Source organism: Triturus cristatus, chromosome 3_2 (genome assembly GCF_964204655.1).
Source record: "Triturus cristatus chromosome 3_2, aTriCri1.1, whole genome shotgun sequence".
Taxonomy (NCBI): domain Eukaryota; kingdom Metazoa; phylum Chordata; class Amphibia; order Caudata; family Salamandridae; genus Triturus; species Triturus cristatus.
In genome coordinates, this window is record NC_140584.1 from 570089248 (window position 1) to 570112729 (window position 23482).

Below are 23482 nucleotides of genomic sequence, written 5' to 3' on the forward strand. Positions count from 1 at the left end.
CCATTTTCCACAGAACCTACAGATATCAGCTGCGGAATTCCCCAGGCCTCTTGTCTGAGCCCCACCCTGGTCAACATCTTCATGGCCCAGCTTGCTGCCATTTTCAGAAACCACACACTCAACATTGTCTCCTACGCCGATGACATCCAACTGATTCTCACCTTCACTGACAAACCTACAGCCGATAAAAGCAACTTTCACGACGGGATGAAGGAAGTAGCCGCCTGGATGAAGGAGAGCTTCCGGAAACTCAATAAACTACAGCAGAGGGACCCTGAGTATATCAATAAGTGAGGAAGGGATCAGGGAAAGAGACTATTCAAAAAACAAAACTTCCTACACTAATTTATTTAAGTGGAAGGCAATATGTCCATGAAATAAAGTAGAACCCACAGTCAACGGTGTATAAAACTATGTTATTTCATTTATTAACTCATTTTTTCATTTTTTATCATTTTTTCAAAGAACTCAAAGAACATATACATATATATTTTTCAGACTGTATAATGATACATGTAATACATTTAACATCGAAATATTGAAGCACAATTATTAGAATGAAAAAGAGCTCCGACCTCCAAGAGAAGTGGAAGAACCCTCACAGCAACGTGCTGGGGAAATCAATAGACTACAGCAGAGGGACCCTGAGTATATCAATAAGTGAGGAAGGGATCAGGGAAAGAGACTATTCAAAAAACAAAACTTCCTACACTAATTTATTTAAGTGGAAGGCAATATGTCCATGAAATAAAGTAGAACCCACAGTCAACGGTGTATAAAACTATGTTATTTCATTTATTAACTCATTTTTTCATTTTTTATCATTTTTTCAAAGAACATATACATATATATTTTTCAGACTGTATAATGATACATGTAATACATTTAACATCGAAATATTGAAGCACAATTATGGAAACTCAATCAGACACAACCAAAGTCCTCTTCCCAGGCTCCAACCCCTTCTGCATGGGGCAACTCCTGGTGACCAGCAGCGCTCAGAATCCCCCCACACCCACCGACCACACACACAACCTAGGCATCATCCTCAACTCCTCGCTCTCGATGAGCCGCCAAATCAACACTGCATCATCATCCTGCTTCCACATGCTCTGCCTGCTGGGGAAGATCTTCAAGTGGATCCCCACCGAGACCAGGAAAATGGCCACCCAGACACTCGTCAGCAGCAAGGTCGACTAAGGCAATGCACTCTACAATGGCACCTACCGAAAATTCCAAAGAAATTGCAGCGCATTTGGTGATGCAGCTTGCACAACAAAATTACTTTTATTTATTTATTTGCATACTTACCTCCGTTAGGTCAAAATCCGGAGTTTACTACCCCCACCTTGACCCTCCCCCGCACTGCATCACTCCCTTCAGGAGCCACTACAGAGTACTATTATCATAAAATGTGTCCCATTGTGCCGCATAATTTGCCTTTTCATGACGCATAATTTACTCATCCCTGCTGCATAATTTGGCCCTCCGCTGCCACATAATTTTAGTCGCCCTGAGCATTTTGAGAGGGTGAGTACCGGCACTTCTCAAGAGCGACGTAATACTTTTAATTGGAGAGTACCAGCACTTCTCAGAAACAAGCAGGTACTCTGCTACAGAGTACCTGCACTTCTATTTTTCCATTTCAAGCACTGAAAATAACTGACAATTTTGAAGACATTTCATTCAAAGCAGAGTGGTAGAGGGTGTGTGAGTTCTGTCTGTGTTTATGTAAAAAAGATCCTTATGAAATCCGACAGACATCTCACCCTACCCGACTGAAAGAACCTGCACCCAACTATTTTGCAGAAAATGCATTTATTAGGGGTGTGAACGTTACACAGTGTAACACCTCAAACACTCCCCATGAAGCAACGCACCTGGGTTTGACTTACTCCTCGTAAACTTCACAGCATTGTACTCCCTGCCTCTACACTCCACGACTTGAGTCCACCTCCTTCATTTCTCTAACCATATACTCTCCACCGTACTTAGCCTCTGTATTCCGCCCTTGTACACTTATTAATTTTGTGTACTCCTCATTACACCGCCTGGTCACTCGCTGCCCCTTTTTTCTGCCCGCCCCTCTGCTCCTACCCTCGAAACCCCTGCCCTCCCTACGTCTCTTTACTTTCAAATATGTCTTTCCTGACATGTCCACCATTAACTTACATGCCCCTCTTCTCTGCGCCCTCTGCACAAAACCGCTGCACGTCCGTTTTCTCTAACTAAAATCTCCCTCGTCTACACCGCGAACCTGTTCTTTCTGCCCCTGTACACCCTGCCCCTGCCCTGACTCCCTAACGACCTTCCCCCCGCACACACACACTCTTTCCCCACCCGCTACCCCACCCTAGCCGTGAGTCAGAGTTGAAGCCGGTACTGGTGCGCACAGCTGGAGAGGGCCGGCCGAAGAGGTGTGGGCAGGGCGGGCCCAGAAGTCCCGGAGGCGGGCTCAGATCGTTGCACTCTCTCTCGGTATTAAAGCCCCATCGACGGCTCCCCACTCACTCCGACTGCTGCCGCCGCCCCTGTCTGCTGTCTGCACAGGTAAAAACCGCGCCGCCTCGTCTCCCTGGAGCTTGTGGTCATCTCTAAGCGCATTGAAGCAGCGTAAAATCCTATGCCACTCGGTTAGCGGTACTCGCTGCATGCCCACTGCAAGCCACTTCTGATCTGTGGCGCCAGGGGGGCTCTTGGACAGTAGTGCACGAGGGTACTTGAGTCTTACTGCATGCCCGCCTCTGCCCCTGTCGCTAAGGGGGCCTCTCGAGCAATACACGAGGGTGCTTGCGCAGGTCTCTCCGCAGCCCACACCCGCCTACAGGGGACATCTCTGATGTGGCAGTCAGAGGGGTGGGGTGGGGTGAGGCTTGGAACGCCGGCGTAGATGAGTGTGCTTTTCCGCTGCAGCACGCCCTGCCACCTCCTGATCTGCACCCCACCTCCCAGAGAGACACCCTTCCCCCATTGAACTGTTTTGCGCTTACTTTGTGTTCTCTTATTACGAATGTGAACGTGGATGGAAGATTTTGTTCTGTTCTTTCATGCAGACCGCACACGGCGTCCACCACAAACATGCTCTGCCCTCCTACTGCGCAGTGTGATCCCCACAGAAATACACTGCACTCCCTTTTATACTACACGGCTCGTTCCCGCGTACATTCTGCTCCTCCACGTACACTGTGGATGAATGAATGAATGATGAGACATGCAAACAGGGAACCTATCAGAGAGAATGAACTCTTTGTACTGTTTATCAGTTTTCACTAACCCTTGCAACAGTGACGTGGACGGTGACACTGGTGGTTTTCACTTCGGTCTTTCCTTGTCCCACATGGACCAATCTGTTTGCCAATTGATGGCTGTATGGGGGGCGGAAGGGGGCAGGGTATTCTTACTGGCTAAGTGCATGTTTTACGTGACCACAAAATATTCACTCTTTTAATTCATTTGATCTGAAAGTTTATCTTTGGCTAGCATTTTAAGCCATGGAATGTCGTACTGAATGGAAGCGGGCATGGAGTGCTGTAGAGACAAGGAGCCAGGCACGTAGTGCGGGACCAGGGAGTGACAGTCTGTGGAGTGCTGTGCCAGGGAGGGGCCGGGCATGGAGTGCTGTGCCAGGGAGGGGCCGGGCATGGAGTACTGGACCAGCGAGTGGCAGTCAGTGGAGTGCTGTGTCGGGGAGGGAGCGGGCATGGCGTGCTGTGCCAGGGAGGGGCCGGACATGTAGTACTGGACCAGCGAGTGGCGGTCAGTGGAGTGCGCCGGACATGGAGTACTGGACCAGCGAGTGGCGGTCAGTGGAGTGCGCCGGACATGGAGTACTGGACCAGCGAGTGGCGGTCTGTGGAGTGCTGTGCCAGGGAGGGGCTGGGCATGTAGTACTGGACCAGCGAGTGGCGGTCAGTGGAGTGCGCCGGGCATGGAGTACTGGACCAGCGAGTGGCGGTCTGTGGAGTGCTGTGCCGGGGAGGGGCGGGCATGAAGTGATGTGCCATGGAGTGACAGGCCGTTGGGTGCTGCACGGATGGCGCGGTGCATTGAGCGCTGGACGAGAGAGGGGCAGGGCACGGAGTTCTGGGCCAAAGAAAGGCAGGGCAGAGGTGGGAGGGGGGGGGTCGGGGGGAGCGGGCTTTTGTGCATGTCCACGGATGGGCAGGGCACGGCACAGAGGCTTGGCCAAGGAGTGGCAGGGGGTGGACTGCTAGAGGAGAGACGTGTATGGCATGAAAAGCTCGGTCAGGGAAGGACACTGGGTGCCGGGCCAGCCATAGAGAGGGGTCTGTCTTTTTGGACCAAGGGCATGGAGTGCCGGGCGGGGGGGTTGGGGTACAGAGCACGGCAGCTTGTACACCGAGGGAGGAGCACGAGCCGCGGGCCCACACACCGCAGACAGGGCGATGAGAGGTGTAACAAAGCGCGGCGGGCATGCAGCGCTTGGCGCGGGAGGGGGTACGGGGGGGGGCAGAGGACCAGCAGAGGAGTCCGGGGGGGCGGGGGGGGGTGCTGTCTGGAGAGGGAAAGGACACCGAGTGCTGTCCTTACAGTGGAGGCCAGATATAAAGACACATACATAACGACACATACATATAGAGCGCCAAATACGGAGGGGCACGACGTAAACCAAGAAGGGGCAAGCACGGAGTGAATGATCGGGGGATGATGCGGAGGTCAGTGTCGTGTGGAAATGTGGCACCCTTGCCCGCACCTCACAGCCCTCGCCTGGGGTGACTGTGTAGACTCTTGGCAATGGTGAGGATTGACTCTGGGTGTGCCCCGCAGTGATGTGCAAAGGACAGGCCAGCGTGGAGGCCAGATACGTCTTGTGGTGGTGGCCCAGGCCAAGAACAACTCTATGCAGCCTGTGTGTGTCATATAGGCCGTGGCGCTCTATGGAGGTACTTTGTGTGTGGACACGCTCAGTGTGGAAGGACGGAATGCCATCACTCACAGTGAAGCGGGCCAATGGCTGAAGAGGGCCGACACACAGCTTCGAGCCGCGGGCTGCAGCGTGAGTTAGATCAATGTGAATGCCATGCTCGCCGACCAGTGCATGAAGAGGGCTAACATTGGATCGATCAGCTAAGTGAGTGAAAAACAATCCGGAAGATCCCTTCTTCGGGCAGCGAGAAGGTGGGAGAGTGGACAGGACAATGTCTGGAGAGTACAAAGGCAGTCTTTGCCTAGGCATCGTATTCCTTTTTAGCATCAGACCGTTCCAAAAGCTAGTGAACAACCTCGGCATATGATGGGTGTCGTCGATGCATTGACGCAGTGGGCCGGTGGCATTGTGATAATTGTCTATTGTGGTATTGTAAACCTACAGACTGCAGTGATTACATCTTGTGTGGTGGGATTAAACGCAGTTTGCTGGGCGTGGCAGTGGGGGGGGGGGGGGGGGGGCTTTTACTCGCGTTACTCCGTCGCTTCCTCGCGCCACGCATTGTCGGGCAATGATCACTCGGGTGGGGCCACGCGCCCTTATCGGACCAAAGTGCACTGCGCCCGGCGAACCGTGACGGGAACACTGCCTGCACAATGGGACATTGTACCACAGCCGCCTTCCGTCTCTCTCAAGACTTCACACGCGTTACAAGCCTGGGCGCGGCTTTTTGTCACAGCTCCTTAACACGCCTTCCGGACTCGAAGGCTGCTTGCTTGTTCAATGCCACCCCACAACTCAGCCTCGAAGGGGTACTCGCCAACAGTTCACGCAACATTCATATATCTATACACTTTCGGCCAACTACTATATCTTTTCGAAGATGAATGCCTAATTTCCAAACTATCTTTGAGCAGTTTGATCTAACGAGTACTCAGTTCCTGATGACAGCTCGCCAATGCTTTGATTCACTGTATTTAGACATTGAACCCCTATTTGCTTTGAACGATTCTCCGTCTCCTCTAACCGTTGGTGAATCTATTTAGCAAGAGATAAACTCTGAAATGAATGTTCCACGTGTTCCTTGTAGACACTAGTCCTTCCTTACAAAGAGAACCCTGGGATCTGCCCATCAAGCTGCAGGTATATGTGTTTGTGTTCTGTGCAACAAGGCACTGAGACAGCCCAAGAAGGTACTGGCTGGAGTAGCAAAAGCTTTTACCTTCTTCAGGGACAAAAGTTTTTTTACTGCAAAAACAGCTCTAGGGTTAAAAATTTAGGGCTCTCCTCAGGAGGACAGGTCTGCAATCTCTAGTGCAAACTGTACCCATGCTAGTCTAAAGAAAGGGACGCGGCCGCCATTCAGGTAAAAGTGTGGAATCCGTGCTTTCAGTTTATTAGCGGTACAAAAGGGGGTGGTGATGGATGGAGCATCAGAACCAATCAAACACTCACACCCAGTCAACAGATCTGGGTTTGATCCATCACCGTTCTTTAGCCCACTCCGCCACCCCAGTTCAGACATGGCCATATGCAAATCAGTCTGACCCTGTGCCTCATGGGAACAGTCCAGCCCAAACTGCCAAGCCATGTCTTCCCTGGACCGGAAACAAGCTTCCTAGGACCGGTTTCTGGCATTTCAGCCGTCTTCAGCCAGGCTTGCTTGAATCCAGTGGCAAAGTGAGCAACATGGCTTGGCAGTTCGGGCTGGACTGTTCCCATGAGGCACAGGGTCAGACTGATTTGCATATGGCCATGTCTGAACTGGGGTGGCAGAGTGGGCTAAAGAACGGTGATGGATTAAACCCAGATCAGTTGACTGGGGGTGAGTTCTTGCAATGTTCAACACTCTGTCCATCATTCCCTTTGGTTTTGCTTTGTTCACCTTCAGTTTATTAGCAGCAGCACACCTTTCTTTAGACAACCCGCATTTATAAAAAGGAGGGGCGTGGCCACCATTAAAATGAAAGCACGGAATCGGGCGCTTTAAAACCAAAAAGTTAAGAAATAGGAAAAAAAAACATGCAGCCACATTCAGCGCCGCATAAAACAAGCCAACCGCACAGCCGTTTATATTAGCTGAGACGAGCCGCTCAATGGAAAACAAAAAAGAAAGTGTTGCGAGAGAGCGTGTCCTGTCTGCAACAGCAGGCATGAGAAAACCATTTAACCAAATAGTACTCGGAAGCTCTAATTAAAGCCTACTGAGTAACAACAGATGTAACAGGGGGGTGTCCTTATGGGAGGTTACAAGATGACACAAGGCAGTACTAAGGAGGGACTACTAAGATTATTGACCAATGAAAAGCCACAGTTTACAAAGGACAGTGATGGGAACCAATTGCGATGATAGGTGGTAAGTGGGCGGAGTTTCAAATCTATACCTGAATAAAGCATGTCTCGAAGAGACAGCACAAGCGCTGCCTAGGCGAGACCTAAAAATGTGACATCACTGTTCGAATCTCAATCACTGTGTACCATTTTCCTGTACTATCGCTCCCTCCCGGAGAATGGTCTGAATATCTAAGACTAATAATTGTCCAGGAGTGTGCTTACACCATTCCCACTGCACCCATAATGAATCTTTGCGACTAAAAAAACGCATGAGTGTCCAAAACCACCCTCAAGATCTATTTTGGGAGACGTCATTCAGAAACCGGGCCGCCCCATAGACCAGTGGTCTTCAAACTTTTTAATGCTGCGCACCCACAGTGGGGAAAAAAAATAATCGCCCCCTCTCAGACGTTTTCACTATTATTTTATTAAATTGGTAAAGTTTAAATATGTCTATTCGTATTTAAACTTGTAGTTATGTTCTGTTACTGTTTTAAAATGCAATCAAATACATGATTGCCAAACATTCTGTTCTGGCCAGGCAGGCCTTGCTAACACGTACACGTATCCCCAGGGTGAGTATTAGAAGTGGAGGTGGGAGGTTTGAAGAATATTTGGAGTCCCTTCCCTTTTGACACCTTCTCCCAGCCAGGATACAAATAGCAAAAGATGTTAGTGATGGCCCATTTCAGAGAGGCTTGGTGCCGCTCATTTTTTCTAGTTGAAAACAAAGCACTGGTATTAACACAATGCTTCTTTTGGCCAGACCCTGGTGCTCCCCCGGCATCACTTGAGGCCCCCATAGGGAGGCCCGCCCCCCAGTTTGAAGAACCCTGCCCTAGACCCATCTTCCCTAGCTCGTAGGTGATGTACCCTGCAGAGCATAAAGCCATCAGTGTTGGTGCCCTGACCCCAGGGACTTGGGAACCCTCCACAGCCCATACCTGGGAATTTTGTTTAATGGAACGGTATCTGATCGTTTCTGGTCTGAAAAGATAATACACTCATCATCCTATCCCTCAGCCAGACCCGATAACCCTTAGGCCACAAAACACATTAAAAACATAACTTCAGATTCTTTACTAGCACTAAACAGCACAATACGCTAATTTCTGGGGAAAACGCCCTTAAAAACATTTCTCTCATCATCCTACTAAAATTGAGGATGAGTAGGTGAGAGATGCAGTAGGTGCCACTAGCGTCTGCATTGCTGGGCTGTTACTGGTGGGTGACCGCCTGGACGCCACAGCCACGGGAGCTATGACCAAAATGTTCCTGATCTGGGTATTTATCTCCACATGTAGCCGGCCCCAACAATGCTGTGCCCTGAACTCAAGATCCGACAGGGGTGGATCCCACCCCTGTGTGTGGAACTCCACTCCCTATCCTGAAGGAAGTGGTGTTGTACCAATGCCAGTGACTGTCTCATTGTGGCCTGAGCAAGATACTCCACATATCGGCGAGAGCATTCTGTACAGTACTGGATTAAACCCTGTGGAGGCCCTTAGGCTGTCATTTTATATTTTACCAACCAACAATTTTAATAAACCAATTTTATTACACAAAACTAAACATTAACAATTGTTAATGTTGTTAAGCAAAAATTTGATTGGAAACAATTTAATAAGGGTGGTTGCAAGTTTCTTTCAAGATCAAAAAAATATTATTTTGATCCGTTGTAGCGCGCCTCTAAAAGGAGTGGGGCCCACAGGCCGAGCCTACTTTGCCTATTTGGTAAGCCAGAACTGATTCTGCATCTCTGCTCTTGCAACTTCACAATCCAGTCTGGTTCGCATAGGCACCTAGTGTGGCGATGCCTGCAAATGTGTGTCTTCTTGTTCTGTCAAAGAGCTGAATGGAGAATGTTAAACTTTCTTTTGTGCTGTAGCGTAGCAATGGTTCTATTACTAAACCTCCCACCAAGATGAACCCCACCCTCGTGGGCCAACTGACACCTTCATCCTCTTGCCATTTAAACACTTCACTTTCACTGTAGCAGGTTCTTTGTCGCCGCTGCTTTCTGCTCTTTTCACTCTTTTCCCATCTTTCTCTTCCTCCTCCTTTTCTTCTTTTGTGTTTTTCTTTCTCTTCCTCTGGGTCAAACTCTGATGTGGAAAAGTAAGTACCGGTCCCCAGGGCTTTAAGTGGGCCAGGTCCTGCTGGTGCTCAGCTCCGGCAGTTCTAAAAAGCAGGTGCTGAGATGGGTCCTTATCAGGCTCTTCATTTGTGCGCTCACCATCAGGGTGAACAAAATCTTAACTCTGCAGCAGTGTTACCCATCACTGCCTCTGATGCAACTCAAAGAGACTCGTTCTAGTTCTTTCATTCTCATCGTTTCAGAATTGAAGCATTTCCAATATTATATACAAAGAAGCCAAAGATATTGCTTATTTATCTTACGCAACTAACAGCCATTGACAAAGCCAATAGTCCTTCTAGTTGTAGGTGTAATGTTACTTGTTGTTGTATATATAAAAATGTAAAGACAAAAGCAAGAAAATACCATTTGGGTGGCACACTCTGCTAAGCACAGATTTTTAGCTTATGTGTGTTTTTAAGCCATACCCTTAATTACATCTGCAACGCCCCTTATGGAGACCTCCCAGTTTTGTCATCCCATTTACAGCCCTCCCGGTCCCCAAAAGTGTGTGTCAGTGGGCGCCTCCTGCAACCACCAGCTCCAGAGTAGGCACAGCCTCTAGGGCCAATGGCCTCTTTTTAAGCCACTGCCAGAGCTCCCAAGCTCCGCCCATTCATAATCTGCCAATCAGCCTAAGGTGAAAGAAAGTCATGTGGTGTAGCAGGTTTTGGCATGTCTTAGACCATGGGTGTCACATGTAGATCTGGATCCAAGTCAAGCTCTCAGATAAACGAATGAGTTAATTTTATGTTAATTACTTTTATGTAGATAGACTAAAGATTTGGCATGGTTCTGCTCCCCGGGACCTGCTTTGGACACCTCCTTGCCTTAGACCAATCACTGGTGAGTGCCGAGGCTTTGCCTGGTCCTGGGGAACCCTTTGACTCATCAACCAGATGTCAGGGACGGCTGCTCCAATATGCACCTCTGCGCTTTCAGCTTGCTGTCGCCATGTCTGTTGAGCGCGTACACCATCAGCATTCCATGCGGCGCGTGCATTGGTGCAGCATGGACCGTGCATGGATGCGGTTGGAACCCAGCGGAGTGGCTCACCTTCTCTCAAGTTCCGAGGCAAACGGTGTCATCAGTGTGAGCAGGTCCGTGCACGCTGCCGAAAGTACTCCCAAACTGGGTCTGCCAAGACGGAGCATCCAGGCTCGACACCAGGCGGCCGCGCCCGCAGCAGCACGCTGCGTTCGGTACACGGAGGGCTCACAGTGTGTGACCAACGCCCTGTGCAGGCCCGTAAGAGCCACAACATGTCAGCAAGCAGTGGAAGCGGGAACCAGGAACCACCGATGTACACTGCTACCTACCTCGTGTCCCCGCCCTTCCCACGCACGTCGCTGCTAGAACCTTCAGGATTTGCCCCAGATTACCAATGACTGTTGTTTGTGCAGGCCTCTCAGCAGTGCAGTTTAGGGGTGTCTGGCAGAAAGAGACTGGTGACTGATTGGGGGGAGGGGTCGAGGGTGGAGTAAACATTTTACGGCTGTGTTGCTCAGTGGTGTATGTGGAAGTTTACATTCATTGGTAGTCGTGTGATAAATGCTCCTGGCGCCCCAGGGCAAGACAGGAAAATGGCCCCTTTACTGTGGGTTGGGTAGTAAAATATAGAGGTTTTCAGGTTTGGGTGAGACCCTCAGACCTTTGAGCGCTGGTGCCACTGTGCCGGCAGCACCATTGATGGCTAGGCCTCTGGTCATTGACCTTTGAGAATGTGCGCCCTCCATGGGGCATTGTGGGGTGGCAATGTATGCCTTTAATGAGCTCCCGTTTGGGGCACCCCATCCTCCAGGCGCAGTGTGAATGGAGGGCGGGGACATATGCCCACCCCGTGCAGAGGAAGAATGCGCCCCCGTGGGGTTTGGGATGGTATGGTCGGGCCTCTGTGTGCTCACGGACAGGAAGGGGAAGTTGTTCTTTTGGTGAGAGTGGGACAGTCCACAGGTCATGGGTTGTGGGCGATGAGGATGAATCAGTGTACACTCCATCGCGCCAGGAGCGGCCAGAGGAGTCAGCTGCCCTCTCTCCTTTGCCAGTTAATGACTGATTCCCCCTCAATAGTTGTTTACTTTCCCTTTTTACCCGTGGCTAAGGCTGGGGGCTTGTTTTTCCCATATGAATGTCATAATTACAGGGAGTTAGTGCTGGTGTTGTCAACACTCCTTGTGGGTTTGGAGTGGCTCCGCCCTCACCCCGGTGCTTGTCTACAAGGATACAGTGATTCTCTGGTATATCCAGAGGCTGACTGGCCTCACTGTTGTGTGCTCACTCCGGTTGGCATGGAGTGGGCACACTGCGTTGCAGAATGAATGACACGCACTCCAGTAGTCCGTCGGGGTGGTCCCGAATGCCTAGATCTGGTTCCGGTTCCCCTTTAATTTCCGGTCCCTCCTTTTCATGTGCCCTACCAAGATGCATGTTACGAGGTGCACAACTGCAGATTACACCCACCGGCGGACCACCAGATAGTATGGTCCACCGGAACATAACAATCACTAGGGAAAACCGAGAAAACGCGGGAGAGGTTAGGTGCAGGTGTTTCAGGGGCACCGACCCTTCTACGTCCCTCATTTCACCCAGTGGGTCAGCCCACCTCTGGTCTGAAGAGCACATGGGTTAACCTGAAATGGCACTTTATGTCCAGAGATGAACCATCCACTCATGCACAAAGTTTGAGCATTCCCCGTTGGCAGTGCAGACAGTGCTGGTTCTGGAGCGTGAATAGTGTGAGTGATGGCGCTCGCTACTACTGCGGATACATGGCACATTGCTGTGGGCGTGGCCTGGTCTGCACATTCCTTCACCCAGCTCCTTCCAGTCCACGTGTGAGTGCAGGGACTGTTTCTGTTGCAATCACGGCATAAGTGCCGAAACATACATTCCTGCATGTCTGGTATGCACAAGGGCTGCCAAGCATGTACCCTGGCAGACAGCAGTCTGTGGGCCTTCACTCCTGCGTGAGCCGGCCACCCCGCCTGCCTGCTCATCTGTAACTTCATGTCTGCAATTCATCCTTTATCAAAGTAAACGTAATCTCCCTTCAAGCCTTGCAGACCTAGGAAGGGTTTAATGTGTAAAATACATAAAATCAATGCAGCGTTCCAAGTTTTTCTCGGAGCCTGACACTCTTTCGTAACTACAGGAGCTGCCGAATACCAAGGCTGGTTAGTCTTGATTCTTCCTCCTGCTTCCTTCTTCCAACGCCTGCACTACACTGCCTGCCTCTTAATGCCACTCTTAACGATTCTTTTTAATCCCCGATTACTCACGTTATCAGCGTTTTCGTATCTTTCTTTTCCATAACGGTTCTCCTTCGTTTGTTGCCTCACTCTCCTGCTCTGGGTTGAAGTCTCATGATAACACATCTATCCAGGTCCCCAAAAATGAGTGCGGGAGCCTCCCACCTGCAAACACCGGCACGAATTAAGCACTGCATGTTTATGCTGCTATCAGCTGGGAGGGAAGATCCCTGGCTGGTCTGAAGGAGGAGTCAGTGCACGTTCAAGGCCATGGACCTATTACGACTGGTTGATGCTGCCATGGGCGGGGCTAGCACCGTCCAGGCGCTCTGCTGATGCCAGGGCCTGGAACAGAGAAGATTCACCCAGTACTGAACCCCCACGCATTAGGAACGCAACCCATTGGCACTGCCCGTACTTATTTTAGCCTTCACTCTTGGAGGATGAGCCCTTCCTCCTCCCCCCTGTCCCCCTCTAATACCATCCCACAAAAGTGGATCTGTTTCTCACAAAACACTGCTCCTGGGGTTGAAATCACAAGTTTAGGGCTGCATCTTGTGATCTGTATTTTCCTGTGTAGAGACATTAATATTCTTATAAGCTGCCAGCTTAAGTGCAGCCAGGGCGCTGCCTGGATCAGGGCACTCAGCACCGGCTGCACCCCTTTGTGACAGCCGTGACCAAAGCTGACCCTTCCTGTCAGTCACCAGGGTTGCCTCGGTGACCACCACCGCACAGAGTCTCAGAACTTTGTTCTTAAAAGACATATGGGGATCCTGGCGGGTCGTCATGTCATACCTTCATCGCGCGTGTCTGATGTCAGCATGACCGCTACATTAGAGGCGCAGCCAGGCGTCGGCGGGAGAGCTTCCCTCACTACAATCCGCCCTCGAGGCCTTCCTCATACAGGGGTGCCCTCCAATGCCCACCTCGCATTTGTCTGTGACCCGGGGGGCAGTGGATGGCAGAGGTCTGAAAAGGGTGCTGAACCTACCGAGTTATATTATAGGCTATCAACGCGCACCCCTATTCTGCAAAGCGCCCGTTTCTCCTGCGTCCAGTGAGCGCTGTGCCCGGCGCCCTGGCACTTCTCATGCCCGCTGCACGCCACTAAACTAATGTTTACCCAACACCCTCCTACGGCGTCTATCTGCTGATCCCATCTTATCTGTGAAGCAACAGGGCTCTCGGGCCTTGGCTCTGTGCTCCCCTGCTAATAAAGAGTGGTTGTCTAGGGCGGTTCAGTTATGATCTGGGGACAGCTGTCATGCCCTCCCATCCTTCACCGGGCGCGGCCTGTGAGCCGCTCCCAGGTTGGAGAGTGTGGGAGACATTCCCTCTGATGAGCACGATGAACCTTGCCCCCTTCCCTGCAGATCACACGTGGGAAGACGAGGGCCAGGCCTCCCTCCTACTGGCGTGCAGTGGTACGAGCCTCACCGCCCCTGAAGTCCACCCTTCCAAGGAGCCACTCTGCACCGCGGCATTCCTGCGAGGAGACGTCATGATCCCCTCCCCGCTCCAACTATTCAAGTCCTGGTACCAAGGCTGGGACGCCGAGCCCAAGTGTCCGTCGGCCTGACTCCGGTTCAGAGGCTCGGACGTTGCGAGCAGCACCACCGGCCACGCCCCCACTCTCCCAACCCAAAAATGATAGTTTCTTTCTTGCAGGTTGAAAGTGCAGAACTTGTACATTCGGCGTCGCTTACTACACCCAGTGAAGCTAAACCCCGGATGATGTGTCTCCGGGTGTTTTCTTTTGGTTACCCCAGCTTAGGCCTGGTGCCTGGCTCTCTCTCAATTGTCATTGTAGATTTGTATTAAACTGCCTCTTCTTTGCAGCTGAGCACCAGCCAGGCTTTAGCAGCATAGGACGGAGATCTCATGTACCCGAAGAACCATTTGCTAAATTTCGTACATTTAATTTTTTGAAGCTAGACCTGAAGCCTTGGCAGACCCCCAAAGTCTTGCTGGTCTCCGATTTTGCAAATTTGACTGAAACACGTAACTCCCTTTGCCTGTGGGTGGATCTATGACGACATAGGGCCCTACACCCATGGCTTATATAACTCTTAGCTAAAGTAGCGCCTTCCTTCTGGAGTCAGGGAGCTACTTTTCATTCCATTGTCTTTTAAAGGGTAAGCATTGTTATCATGCTTGCTTCTCTTGATGCTCAGTAGGCCTGAATCTTGGCGCCATTTTGGTCATGGATATTACCGGCCAATGAAACTTTCTTCGATGTGGTGAAGCATGAGACGGTCAGTGAGCTCTGAGGTGTGGATCAGATGTGACTGGATTATTGATAGGCAGGTTGTGTGACCTTTGTTTTCCACATTTTCTGTGGAGCCGGGAATGGTCATCAGACCCAACTCTAGTGCCAGTTGTTCTTGGCGGAACACATTCCCAACAAGTCCTGCAGAGGATTTACCAAGTAGGCAAGCTCGTGTAACCCAGGTGGCATTCCAACATCATCCGAATGGCACAATACCTTTCTCAGCCGGTATGTGCCAGGTTTGTCCAGCAGCTGTGAGCACACATCTCCAAGAGGAACAAGCCCATGACACATTCATTTCACACAACAGGCGTGATGCTACTCACCAAGGAACCTTGCCGTGGTTTACTCATGCTTCTGTTTCATACCTCACAGGCTTCTCGCCTGTCTTGTGTACCTCAGATTCTCTTTAAAAGGCAAGAGAGAAATATATGTTCCATTGTGTTGTAATCTGGCTCTTGCTGTAATTTGTGACAGGAGTTATTGTCTGTTGTAAAGATGTTTTTATAAAACCACATATTAAAATTAAAAGATTTTGAAGCATATACTTGTCCTTGGAAGAATGTGTGTGCAGCCGCAGGAGACCTCTCATCTGAATCTAACATAGGGTTGGTGGCAAGAGTGAACCCCTGAAGTTTTAGAATATCGGGGTGAGTCCTTTGTGCGAGGGCTCTCCGAATCCAGAAGAAACTGCATAACGTGGGTCTGATGTCCATCTGTCCACCCAGCGTGCCAGACACCGAGATGGTGAAAGATTGATGCTCCTGCTTGAGGCTTGCGCCTCATCAGCCCCCTCGCCGGCGCAGCCAGGACCCATCGCCACCAGGAGGGGGCACTGAAGGGCCACTCCAGAGAGGGGATCAGGGCTGGCTGCCTGCTCCCATGAGGCACCACGGCTCCGCTACGGCATTTTGGGCCTGCAGGTCGGAACCAATCACTACTTTTGATGGGCATTGGTACAGACCACCGTCTCACTTCTTTTCCGGGTTCTCATGAATTCTCCAGTCCCCACTGGGTGTGGCAACGGAGGAGCGCATTTCTGGCTGGGAGCAGGAAAAGATTCCCGGCCCACAGTGTGGATAAGGCTGGGCGCCTCATCATACCAGTAGCAAACAAAGACGCCTTTCTATTTCCACAGGCCTGTCTTGGCAAGTTTTAAAAACTCAGTTACAGACTCTTGGCTTTAAAACTCACAGGAGCTCACTTGTACAGAGCTGTGAGTGGGAGGGTTAAACCTCTCTCAGAGCCGCATCTCTTCTTCCCGTCTGCCTTGTTCATTGATTTTATAGTTAGAGCTCAGATCAATACCACTAGAGACATGGCCCGTGTGCAGGCCGCGCTGCCGACTACCTGAATCCCCCCCCCCCACTCACTGTCTCTGGAAATGGTATCTTCCTTGCCAGCTGAATGAACCGACGCCGAAGAGGACTCTTGCTAGAAGGTGCGATGCAGGGGGAGGGTAACCTCAAATGATTTCGTCCTTGTCATTATCAGCTACGAGAACCACCTCCGGCCCTACTCTGAGCAAGAAACTCACACGTTCCCCTACTCTCTCCCATGCCGCCGGCGTGGCCGGCACAGCCCCACCTCCTTCCTGCCCTGCCCAGCACACTCCTGGCTCAGTTCTTGGCCTTCTGTCACAATGGCATCCCGGTCAGCCCTGGGTTCAGATGGAGCCGTCCCAGCTGCGGCTTCCTGAGGCAGGGGAGGGGCTTGTTGAACCGTCGCTGGCTCTGCGGCAGGCGACGATGGAGCTCTTCCTGCTGTCCTAGGGGGGCCGGGACGGGTCGGGGTAGAGGGTGTTCCCATTCAGAGGGGGTCTCGTTCGGACCTTCGTGTTTGATTGTTCCCATTGGAGCAGTGCTCGGGCTGATTCGCAACTGTCTGGTCTCTGCCTGGAGTGGGAGTGTTTGCAAGTGGATGAGAGAGACTTTTGTACACATTCCACTGAACACTATTGTGTTTCCCTACTGGTTCCCCCTGCTCTTAAGTAGTGAGCAGCGGAGAGGGAGACCCAAGTGGCAGGCCGCCGAGAGCAGTGTTGGTGTGCAAGTCCGTAGGCATGCGAGTGTGTCTACACTACACCTCTCCTCATGCAACCCGTATTTAAAGCCCCCAGTGTTCCATCCTGGGCTGATGTGCGAGGTCTTTGTTTTGGGAGATGAGGTAAGTCAGTTTTTGGTTGCGGGTGTTGAGCTGGCTCTAAGCAACACGTGGCGGTCAGTTCCGGGCTGTTTCGTTCTTTTGCAGGGCATCTTGCTTGGTCAAAGTCCTTATGCCCGGTGCTGCTGTTGGCAGATGTTTTGCCTGGAAAGTCCTGGTGAGGTGAGGGAGTGGATGAATATTCTGTCGCTGGCCACTGCCAGTGATCTTCGCTTTCCCTTTGTGCTGTGGTAGATCACGTGACCTCTGCCACTATAGGATTGTACCTGTGGACAAAAATGCTACTTGACACTTGCTGGCTGTGGGACTAGCGTCAGTGCGATATTAGTGGAGCACAGAGCTCCGTGCGGTATCGGGGGCAGGGAGGAGCATGCGGTTTGTAGTCCTAGCAGGAGTCTACACCACAGTAGTGTCTCCCTACTTCGACACTGCATCCGCTCTTCAGATTCCCTCCCCCTCTCCCTGGCAACCTCAGCTCGGTCCCGCTCTGGCGCCCTCCCCGCCTGCCCCACCCCTCTGCCCCTCCTCAGCGGCGGCATCTATCCACCCCGTGGTTGTGTGTGTCGGTGTTTGTAGTGTAAGCTCGTGGTTTGTAGGTAATTGTAATGTATTCTTCGCTTGAATTCGGAGTCTCCAAGTTGAGGAATGATCGCCATGCACCGGACTGAGCACACGGCGAACACTCCCTTCCCTTCTAAATAGGGTCACACCCTCTTTTTCACTCAACCGCTCAATGTTTATTTTTTTTCTCATTGGAAAAGAATGTCTCTCACCACAGTCTAAGTGGGAGAGGAGACCCCACCCTGACTAAGATCCTGGCTCCGTGGCATGCCTCCGCCCCCACCTCCCTCCATCCCCCTACACATCACGCCCAGCCCCAGAGGTACCGCCCGCCATGTCTGCGCGACACTCCGGGACTTGGCCCACCTCAAGACATGTGATCTGCAGGGCCTGTCCTAGGTGCCGTCCCAGCCTCCACTGCCCCGAATAGCTGGCAAGTGCCTCGATGCCACCTTCAATCAGCCTTGGCTTTTTATACAACTTAACATTGCATCTTGTGAGGGGGAGATTTGCTTTAACTATAGTAAATAAGGCGTCAAAAACAGAACGCAGAGTGCTGCTCGAACAAATCCAAGACCGACTGAAATTGTCACACATGGCATGGAGCCAACTTGGAACCATGCCAACTCTACCTCTCCGCCGGCCTTCTGAGGTGGGTGGCTAGCACTGGCTGTCTCTTCTGCCCTTCCTCGGGTGGCTGCCCCTCCCTCTCTACTGGCCCGGTGAGGTGTGCACTCAGCTGTGACTGGCTCCATTCTGCACCAGCTCTGGGAGGTGTAGGGCCCGCCTACATGTCCCCCATCCTCCTCTACCCCAGACCACGGAGGTGCAGGGAGCGCCTAGACGCCCCTCCTCTCCATCCACTCCAGCCCTGGAAGGAGCATACCCCGCCCCCACCCTCTAAGATTCTGGGCCAGAGCCAGACTTGGCCATTTTATTTTCTTTAACATTTTCGGTCAGAAAACAAGCGTTCTCTGTGAGCCGGAACCTCTTAGATGCAACGAACTCGGCGAATAGGTTTCACACAAAACTGCTGTGTGTATGTAGCTGCATCTCTTAGCAGCGTTTCAGAGTTAGTACTGTTTGTTTAATTCAACATCAGCGCTTTGTATGGAGGATATATTAGTGTATTTTTCATAGCTCCTCCATGCTTTCAAGGCTGAGGGCATCTGGTGTGATTTCATGATTTGTTAAACGTATAGCTTGTTTAGCTCCATTTTTGGAAGCCCAGTTGCACATCTTCAAAGCCAAAGAAAAAGTTATTAACTTGGGTTCTGAGACAATCACACATCAAATCCAGCCGTGACGCATTCTTTTGCATTGCAGACCAATGCACGTCTTGCGGAGTATGTCTTCTCTGCTGTGTTTTGTCTTTGTACCGAGGTGTCTGCGCGTGCACAGACGTCAGGGACGCGTCCTGCAGGGTCACTGAAGTTCAGAATGGATGTTTGCTCACTCCATGTCACCATGGACCCTGTCTCCAGCTCTGAACTTTCCACCTGTAAGTCATCAGGTGTCTGCACTTCAATACTGCAACACCCATCAACACCCCCGATGTGATCGGGACACTCCCGGTGATTTAATCCCACTAACCTTTTTGTTGTTTTGTTCGGCTTAAAACCACCCCACATGCAGAGCAAGCTAACAAGGATATTAAATTGAGACAATTTTCGTTCTCTGATTTTTCACTTGGCGGTTCAAAAATGTTTGCATGTATGACCTGCCAACCTCGATCATTTTTTGACCATTTTTTGACCGTGTGAGAGAGGAGGCCTTTGAGGAGGTAGGGCTTCCAACCAATCAATCTCCTCCCTCCCCAAAATACACAAAATAAGCTTTTTTGTTCAATAATATCTTTATTTTAAATTTTTACTATTGTTGCCTCCATTATTACAGCAGAGCAGAGGTATACATTTATGAAAGAGATAAATTATTCTCCCCACCCCCTAATGTACATGGAGTTGTTAAGAAGAGAAGTGGGAGTTAATAGAACAACTGGGAAAAGATGGCAAAAAAGCAAAAAAAACACACAAAAATAAAATGGAATAAGGAGAATTGGGTGGCGATTTTATATTTTAATTTGAACACAGAATTGTAGCTTATCTGATGTCTTCTCTGCGGAGATTAATTTGTCTTCACTTGTTATGGAAATGCCAGCGCCCACTAGCAAGCAGTGCAGTAGAGTTGTTCTGGGACTCTGGATGTATCTTTCACCTCCCCTGCACCGAGGACTCTGGGATAAAGAACATTGATTGCTTCCTACTGGAACTATTGCTGCCTGCCAAGAAGGATTACATACTGCCTTCCCTAGCTGTACACTTCTGCCACCTTTCAAAAGTATTAGTTTATCAAGATGGCAGTGAGTGTCTAAAAGCTCATGCCAAGCCATGTGCAGAAGGTATCTGGAAGCACCCAAATGCGGGTGGTGTACAAGTTGGGACTTTTTACAAGACGGGTAACCAACTCCAGCAATTTTAGCAAGGTGTGATGATTTAGCAACATTAATAAGTAAGGGATGACAAGAATCAGAAATTGGAAATCCCACAAGCAGTAAAAGAAAGACCATACAAATAAACCATTGACTAACCACAGGAAGGACACTGCAGAAAAACTAATGCCAGAGGACATCGCCCAGATTCAACCCCAGAAGATGGAATTAACACTTCTATCAGGAGAACCACAGACCTTTTACTTTAAGGCTCAGGCGATCTGAGGACTATCCAACTGAGGTGTATTATCTGATGAATTTGTAATAAAATGGGAAATGATTTGGAAGATGTGAAAAGACGTGGCACTGATCTCATGAGCAAAATGAAGAAAATGATTTCTGATTTCTGAATTAGTTTTGATTTTATTGTGGGGAAGACTAATGCCCTAGCATCAGTATGGATCTGGCAATACTCCCAAATGCTTACCCTGATAAGCTGAACTGTACAAACACTATTAGTTACAAAAATGTTCTCAGTCTTACAATTGATGGTGCTCATCTCACTGAGCTCATAGAAAGACAGCACATTTCGGGAAATCTGGACTTTCCTGTCGTTGGATTTGGTGCTATAATGCAAGTTACCGTTTGTGTTGAACAAGTTGGTTGGAGAAATGTTGCTTGTTTGTTGGTATATTCCATTTTTATTTTGCTGGAGATGGAAAAGTTGCAGGGACCATTTTACTAAATGATGGAACAACATGTCTACAGTGAGCAATTAACATGATTAACCCTCTATTAGACATCTTGTGCAGATACTAAGGGCCTGATTACGAGCTTGTCAGTGCATGACTACCACGCCGCATCCCCGCTCCGGCACCGTCAAACCTGTGTGCGCACCACCCACAAGATTATGACTTCTTTAGTCACTGGCAGGTGGTTCTTTGACGTTCTGAATGCGGTGCCTATAAAATGGGGGTTGTCAAAGGCAGTACCTGCACGGCATGGACTCATGCAGTCCGTGCTGTGCAGGTACTGAGGTGCATTCACACGGGGGGTCACAACATGTGCCCCCCGCATTCACATCATGGCCCAGAGGCAACAGGTGACCCTGAAGGGCCCCCTTTGTTTCCTCTCTGCCACGGTTTTCATGGAAGAGGAACCGCCATGAAAACCGTGGCAGAGATGAAACTCAGAATATGCTTGGTGGGACCGAAGCGGGCCCGCTAGGCATATTGCGGCCTCAAGACTGCTGCGCCACTGCCAGGGATTTCTGATCCCTGGCGGTTGGGTTGGTGCAATGGCGGTCTGCCTTCCCAACTTGTATGGGGCGATCAGACCACCAGTGTGGCGGTGGCTGGTCTGCCATCGCCGCGCCACAGACCTCCAGACTCAGAATCAGGCCCTAAGTGAAAACAATATTCAAACCATATTTGCTGCCTCAAAGCAATATCGGTCCTGGCACCACGAATTAAAGGAACGTATTCCAAAATCTGCTGTCAGAGCACTTTCTGCAAATTCTAGCAATATAATACATTTGATTATCAATGCTTATAAACCCTTATCCTCTAGGGTTGTCTTGGAAAACAGCAACAGAAAGGACTTACCATGCGCTATAAGTCTAGTTGCGAAAATGGTGAAAGGGTGCAGAAGAAAGTGACTGGAAGTGTGCTGACATATCAACTAGAGCTGAGGTGCAATTGAAAATGAGTGTTACTGCTCACAAATGCCTAAAGAAAGGTCAGGATGAAATCTTTAAATACCAAGTTGTTAGGATTTACAGAGGAAGTGGAGGTTGTGTTGCACGTAATTGTTTAATGTCACTGCCAAAAAATGGGCATTTCGATTAACGACAAATGCCAGAATGGGAATGGAATGCTTGACTGTGGAGCTCATACATGCCATGAAGGGCATAGTGACAGAGACTGTGAATGCAGAATAGATACATGCATAGTGAGAATATGGATACTTTTGTAGTAATAGCTGGGAATATATTTGAAGTGTGTATGCAAAAAGAGGGACAGCGTAAATGAAATATACTCTGGAAAGCTCTGTGATTGTGACAGCTTTAATTGTCCTAGATCAAAAGGCTTGGCCTGTGGCGGAAGTTGAAACTGTCCAGTATGTGAGAGCTTCCCTAACTTCAATGGCAGTGCCTGCGATGGATCCCTGGATACAACCCGTTGCATCATAACAAATGGCCAATTATGTTATGGCTGTTGGACCGGTGTGTGTGAGAGGTGTCAACGTAGGGATCCGAAATTCCAAGAAGTTACCTGCAAGTCATGTGAGGCATGTTCTAGTGTTTTGATGAACACTAGGCACGTGTGCAGTGTAAAACGTCCAATAAAGGAGAAAAATAAGATGCATGCGTAGAAGAGTGCATGTATTTAATTATGTGACTAGAACATTGTGACATGGTGCTGCATCCAGGCCAGGCTGAATATTAGACATACTAAAAAAAGAAAGATGAGGACTATTGGTTCTACTTCGCATAGTATATCAATGCAAACAATGCGGGGTAGACCAACCAGAATGCACCACTGGTCCTGACATAATTCACAATGTTGCCAGGGTGGTGACTAGAATTGAGCATTGCTTTCACTTGGAGAGAACCCCAATAATTATATTTGCAAAACACAGAACTGCAGAGAAATGATACGTGCATGATCCAATAAAGTGCAGATGTGATTAGTTGGGAGTTTGTTGCACACTGGGTGGCATCGATCACCTAAAGAAGTTGCACATGTATTCACTTTGCAATTGCTAAATTTCTACGAGAGCTTATTACAATTTGCATCCTCCTTCAACTAATAGCAGTAAACATTCCTTTGAATTTACATTAAGTAGCAATGTCATATTATGACAAACTTAATGACATTTGCATGGGGCACACCAGGGCTGCCTTCGTTCAGTTTTTCATTTAAGTCAAAGGAAACTATGGACACAGTTCAACTGGAATCGAATCTTCTATAATTGATTCTGCTGGCAGAAAGTATGTACTTGAAATATTGTTTTGAGATGGGTAGACACCAAGATGATTCATTGGCAAATGTAATTTTTGCAGAGGCAATAGATTATCAATCTAGGTCTACACATTCTTGGATTGTATACCTAAAAAAACTTGCAGATAAATTGGTTCTTGTCGCTAAAAGGCTTTGCCAATCGCGTGGTTTCAAGTGTTGAAGAATTGGATATAGGAGCAACGTGTTAACTATCATTCATCTAAGATGTGTGACTGGCAGCTGATTGGAAACATAAAAAATGTGGCTAAATGTGGTTAAAAAGGTGCCTAATCATATAAAGGTACACCCCAGAGGTATTCGATACCTCTAATCGCTCAGGGTGAGACATGAGCTTAAGTGTTTATTTTATGTTTTTTTGCTGCAGGACAATTCCAAGTGGAGATTTGAGTTGAAGAACTTACAATTTTCATAGTAGTGCTACCATTTAT

At 49.5% G+C, this 23482-nt stretch overlaps 1 protein-coding gene and 1 pseudogene across 3 annotated transcripts in view; both read left to right on the plus strand.

Moving 5' to 3' along the window:
* The first annotated feature begins 81 nt into the window (after positions 1-81).
* On the plus strand, positions 82-21846 carry LOC146857709 (integrin beta-1 pseudogene; annotated as a pseudogene).
* ANXA2 (annexin A2) overlaps positions 2404-23482 on the plus strand; it is an 82153-nt gene continuing 61074 nt past the window's right edge. The window contains exon 1 of one of the 3 annotated variants that reach the window (XM_085648305.1): positions 2404-2550. The gene's annotated coding sequence lies outside the window, so the exon portion shown is untranslated. Of the gene's footprint in view, positions 2551-3933; positions 3955-16589; positions 17046-23482 lie in introns of those variants that run through there. The other 2 variants (XM_085648304.1, XM_085648303.1) reach the window with 2 other exon arrangements.